General features: G+C 36.4%; 1 non-coding gene across 1 annotated transcript; it reads left to right on the top strand.

Moving 5' to 3' along the window:
• Positions 1-3,877: 3,877 nt before the first annotated feature.
• On the top strand, positions 3,878-3,984 carry LOC138821756 (U6 spliceosomal RNA). Its single transcript, XR_011370210.1, has one exon. It is a non-coding gene; the product is annotated as a U6 spliceosomal RNA (small nuclear RNA).
• The last annotated feature ends 2,266 nt before the right edge of the window (positions 3,985-6,250 follow it).

Below are 6,250 nucleotides of genomic sequence, written 5' to 3'. Positions count from 1 at the left end.
ATATATAGTAAAGATACTGTACAGAGGGGTTACAGTTACATAAGTAAGGTAATGAGTACAATTTTTTCTTTATTATTGGTCATGTGCTTGAACTCTAGGGCTGAGCACTCTCCCTCAGCAATTCAGCTCAAGGCTATCGCTCTACCACTTGAGCTACAGTGCCACTTCCGGTTTTCTGGAAAAAGAGTTTCACGGACTTTCTTTCCCTGGCTGGCTTTGAAACACAATACTCAGGCCTCAGCCTCCTGAGTAGCTAGGATTACAGGCTTGAGCCACCGGCACCTGGCATGAGTCCATTTCTTATTGAGCATTTTTACCCCATCCTTTGTTTTCCCCTACCATCCCTACTCTTCACACCTCCTCAACTCATCCCTCCACCCACTCTCTGATAAAGTGTCTTATTATTACATTATTATTATCTCATTATTACAATGGGTCAACCTGAATCCTATCTTTGTATATTAAATGAAGAAATGCTGGCTTGATTTATGCTGATTCTACTTGTGTAGACATAAGTAAAATCACTCACCAATCCAAGAACATATAAATGAAATGGACACCTTTTTTGTCAGTTGGTTTAGTTGTGTTCTACACATTTATTGACAGGTTACAAATTATTCTCAAACTTTAATATATTAAAAATAATCTCTTCTTTTCTTACTTTCTTGGCCAGAAAATCAGCAAGACCTCAGTCAGCATTTCTCTCATAGGACTTTTCACATGGGTTGGTTACCTGTTGACCTGAGGTCCAGTTTTATGAGGACTCCCTAATCTGCTTAGGAATTGATGCTGGCTGTTGGAAAATAGCTCAAAGAAGGTTGCCATTTAAAAGCTTATAATTTTATTCTTTACCATGATATTCTCCTGTTACTTTGGTTGTTGAGAGTGTGTATAAGAGCAAGTATTCCGTGGGGATCAGGGAGACACCATATGATCTTTACATACTGACATTTCCGAGTAACTTGCTATCATGTGTACTGCATTTTGCAAGTCAAATACGTCTAAACCTACCAGTTTTATGAGATAAGAGGAGTGGTAAAAGATCTCTTAGAGACAAATACATCTTGAACATATTTTGTTCCAAGCATTCCATCTAAGGCATTTTCAGCAAGTAATGAAACTTGTGTTTGCTGTAATTATGTGTCTTTCTCCCTGTGTGCATGTATACATGTGTATATGTATATGTGAATTTGTGTGTATAGTAACATATATGTGTACAATATAAGGGCATATACACACAGATATGCATATATAAATAAATATACATATACAAATATGTGTATATATATATATATATATATATCTTTGTTCAGTGATTTAATGTATAGTTCCCAGAACATTGTCATTCTCACAAAGTGTTCATGATAAACTGCTCTGAGGACCTTGCTCTATTGTACTCACTTCCATCATTACCTTCTTTTTCATCCCTGTGAACAACTTCGGTCTAGTTTCCATAGGAGAGCTTTATTTTCATTACATGTAGTTACAAACTGATAATCAAAGACAAAGGTTGTTTGTGAAAGAAAAAGAACTTTTAGGTCACAAGTTAAAATATCTTTTTTTGGGGGGGGGTCTAGTCTTGGTGCCTGAACTCTGAGCCTGGGAACTGTCCTTCAGCTCTTCAGCTCAAGGCTAGTGCTCTACCACTTGAGCCACAGCGCCACTTCTGGCTTTTTTTCTTTTTGCTTATGTGCTTCTGAGGAATCGAACCCAGGGCCTCAGGCAAGCAAGGCAAGCACTCTACCACTGAGCCACCATCCCAGCCCAAGTTAAAATATCATATCCATCCAAATGATTCCTATGAGATAAAATTTGTAATAGTAGTCAACGTGAAAAGAATTCCTAGACCTGTTGTTTTGCCATTTACAATGTCAAAGAATAATATCACGTCACTCATAATTCTTAAAGAATGCAAGGGAAAATGTTAGTCACCATCATGTTCCCACAAAGCCAGTGGATTCTGAAGGATAATAGTAGACCAGCAGAAATTCTATGTGGCAGACATGTAGCATGAAAGAGAAAGAGAGGAAATGAGAGAGCGTGAAAGAGAGAGAAATCTCATAATACTGAAAGGGCATAACAGGTAAAAAAGAGCTGTATGAGAATATTCATACTGTTATCTTTAGAATCTACATGTATATTTGAAGGTATTTGATGTATGATAATCCATCAACCCAAAATATAAAATGATATTAATAAAAAATAAAAATGACTCAGAAGTAATTAAAAATGCTAAAACAATTTTCACCTTAGCAAACTCTCAGAGATATTTCATTACTTTGAAAAGAATAAAGTGGCTGGGGTTAGTATAAATTTAGAAGTATTGTTATACTATACAAAAATATGAAAATATATTCATATATTTCATTATATAACCCAAAGCAGAAAGCAAATGTTGTTTAGATGAATTTTTAAAACCCAGTCTATCAGGAGCTGGGATGGTGGCTGTTGTAGAGTGCCTGCCTTGCATGCATGAGGCCCTGGGTTTGATTCCTCAGCATCACATAAGTAGAAAAGGATGGAAGTGGTTCTGTGGTTCAAGTGGTAGCACTAGACTTGAGCTGAGGTACAGCAATCAGGCCCCAGAGTTCAACCCCATGGCCAACAAAATCAAAGTAAAAAACAAAACAAAACACAGTCTCTCACTTTTGTGACCTCAACTTTGTAATATCACTGCTTCAGCCTAGGGCTAAGATTTTAAGTGTGGACATTTATCATCCCTCCTGATTCTGACTGTACTTGATAATTTTTTAATCAATATTTTGTTCTTAATTTTGCTTTTTGTAAATTCACATGCAACTATAAAAAATGGTTTGGCCATCCCAGAAATCTTCTCAAAGTACCTCCTGATGATGAATAACAAAAAGTTTTATTATATTACAAGGGAAACAATACTACAAATAAAGAAACACAATAATAAATATTAATGATTAATAAAATAAAATATCAAAGAATTACCTGTGTTTTCAGTATTTGAAGTGAACTTACATATTTGATTTTACTATTCTTGCATTCCTGTACATTTAACACTGAATAAGATTATGATGTTCAACAAGAGTTTTATAGGCTATGTGTAGTCTTTAAAGTTACCCACTAAGATTGCTTTTTATGACTCATCTCATCATTTGTATATGGCTTATATCATCATTTGTTCCTCACTAATATATAAAGTAAGGAAGCCCTAAAGTTTTAAGAGAAACTGTGCAGTTAACAGAGTCTTAACTCTTCACTCTGCTTCTTTACACTAAGACTTTGCAACATCTCATTAGTTATGTTTCTATAAACTCTGAAATGTACTTTTTAGTAGCATATGTCTGCTACCATAAATCTTAAATATTTATAGAAAAGTTGTATGACCTAACAAACAGTCCTAATTTTGGCCTATATAAGCAAATTTCCAAAATTAAATATATTTAAAACATTAAAACTTTTAACAAACCTTAACACTTGTCGCAGTGTTCATTATGACAGGTGCCTTGTACAGAATAATTGAATTCATCCTCCACATTTCTTTTTTTATTTTTATTTTTTTGTGAACATACTGTACAGAGGGGTTACAATTTCAAGGGCAAGATAATGAGTTCATTTCTTATCAAGCATTGCATCCTCCTAATTTGTTTAGCCTTATCATCCCTTCCCAGCCTTCCTCTGCACCCCACACAATTCCCTCCCCCCCCCCGCCGATCCTACACATTTCTTGAACAACAATATCTGTGATTATTTTGTTTTTGACATGTCAATCTTGACTATTCTTAAATGTGTGCTTATGTAAGAGGTACATGGTTCTAAAATTTCACGAGAATTCTTCAAAACTTACTTTTCTTTGAATTGTCTAGTTTAAGAAAATCAATTACACTTTATATATAAAAAATGCTCTGTGCTCAATTCAGCAGCACATACACTAAAATTGGAACAATACGGAGAAGATTAACATGGCCCCTGGGCAAGGTTGACATGCAAATTCTTGAATCATTCCATATTTTTACAACTAAAGATGCTGGAGAGGATGTGGCCACAAAGGAACCTATCTTGATTCTTGTTGGGAGTGTTAACTTGTTCAACCATTTTGGAAAGCAGTATGGAGACTCATCAAAAGACTCCATATAAATCTCCCCTATGACCCAGCAATCACACTTTTGGGGATTTACCCAAATCATCACAAAGAAGACCATACTAAAACTACCAGAACAACTATGTTTACTGCAGCATTATTTACAATAGCTAAGATATGGAGCCCACCTGGATGGCCCACAGAAGATGAATGGATCATGAAAATGTGGTATATATACACAATGAAATTCTATGCCTCCATCAAAATGAATGACATCGCCCAATTTGTTAAAAATTGTAAAGCCTTGGAAAAAAATTTATTAAGTGAAGTAAGCCAAGTCCAAAGAAACATAGGTCCCATGGTTTCCCTTATTTTCAACAGCTAATATATGTATGGAGTAAGAATAGATCATAAGCTATGTGCATATCAGATAAGATGATATTACAAGAAATGAACCAGACAAGTGATTTTTTTGTTTCTTGCTATTGTTTCTAAGATACTTATAATGTGTGATGTGATTATTTTTGTTCCTTTATATGTTCCTCCCTTACGTTCTAACCACTGTTTTCACTGTATTTGAAGTTGGTGCACTTACATCCTGGGTATACATTTCTCTAATTTGGGGAGGGGAAAGGGAAATAAAAAATTCTTAAATAGGGATACAGGTTGAGATGCACAAGACACTATGTTGAAAAATGAACTTTACAATTTAGACAGGGGAAGGGGGAGGGGAGTGTATTTGTGGAGGTGGGAGGGAAGGGATGGTGGAAGGAAAAGAAAGGAAGAGGAAACAATGCTTGTTAGGAAATGTACTCATTATTTGCTCATACAAATATGACACCTCTGTACAGTTTTTTTACAGGTGGACCTATTGCAACAATGAGAAGTACAAGTCGTTATGTCGAAAATGAACTTTACAACTTTGGTGCGGGGGGCAGGGAGGATTGGTTGGGAGGGCTGGGGGGGGGATGGGGAGGGATGGGAAGGGAAAACAAAAGAGGAGGCTACAATGCTTGATAAAAAATGTACTCATTATCTTGCCCATGTAATTGTAACCCCTCTGTACAGTATTTTCACAGTAAAAAAAAAGTATAAAAATGTTCTGATATAGAAGAGTTTATTTCCTCTATTTTACCCAGATAATAACGTTAACAAAGAAATTAATGCAGCACACTGATATGCTGATATGAAGGTATTTTGAATAAATGTGTGTGGGGGGGTGTACACACACGCATGCACACATGCACACATGCACATGCTTGTGTATTGGCATGCTCAGAGTTTGAAATCAGGGCTTCAAGGTCTTGCTAGTCCTTTCCTCTCTAGGTTGATGAGATAATATATGAGCTACATTTCCATTCCTGGCTCTTTGCTAATTCATTATAATTTCTGAAAAATAATCTCTTGAATTTATTCTGCCCTGAGTGACTTCCAACAGTTATCCATAGATCTCAGGCTCCTGAGTAGATAGCCCGAGCAGATAGAATTACAGGTGTGACAGCCAGGACAAGGCTTTCAGAATAATTTTATAAGTAGAAGAAAGTTTACTTGATGGGGGCCTGTTTTATCATCTCCTACTTTTAAAGCATTTTGGAGTGATTATATATGAATTTACTTCATTTTTGGATTCTTTTTTTTTTTTTTTTTTTGGTCCGGTAGTGGGGCCTGATCTCTGGGCCTGGGCGCTATCCCTCAGCTCTTCAGCTCAAGGCTAGCCCTCTACCACTTGAGCCACAGCACCACTTCCGGTATTTTTCTTTTTGCTTATGTGGTGCTGAGGAATTGAACCCAGGGCCTTAGGCATGCAAGGCAAGCGCTCTGCCACTGAGCCACCTTCCCAGCCTGATATTTGGATTCTTAAAAGATAGTAAGTGTTGGTATTTAAAAGTTTTAGTACTTTTTAAAAAGAGGATACTGGAGCTGTGGGACAAAAAAATTGGACTCTCTTTGGACCTCAATTTATAAGCTCAGCTCTGTGGATGATAACCCATTGTCACCAACACAGTCTGTGTTGGAGACAAAATGTAACAGAAAATAATCGCCATGGGCAATATTTGGTATGCTATTATTTATAGGACAATATGAATATTGAATTGAGAGTGTAAGAGAATGGAGAGATTTTACCTACAATTTTTGTATTGCTAAAAGGCTTTTGGAGACTGTCACTCCTTTCCTCCCACACTGTGTGTCTTTGGGCCA

Source organism: Dipodomys merriami, unplaced genomic scaffold (assembly GCF_024711535.1).
Source record: "Dipodomys merriami isolate MVZ:Mamm:240054 unplaced genomic scaffold, mDipMer1.0.p SCAF_936, whole genome shotgun sequence".
NCBI classification, from domain to species: Eukaryota; Metazoa; Chordata; class Mammalia; order Rodentia; family Heteromyidae; genus Dipodomys; species Dipodomys merriami.
This window is presented reverse-complemented; position numbering and strand designations above follow the sequence as displayed.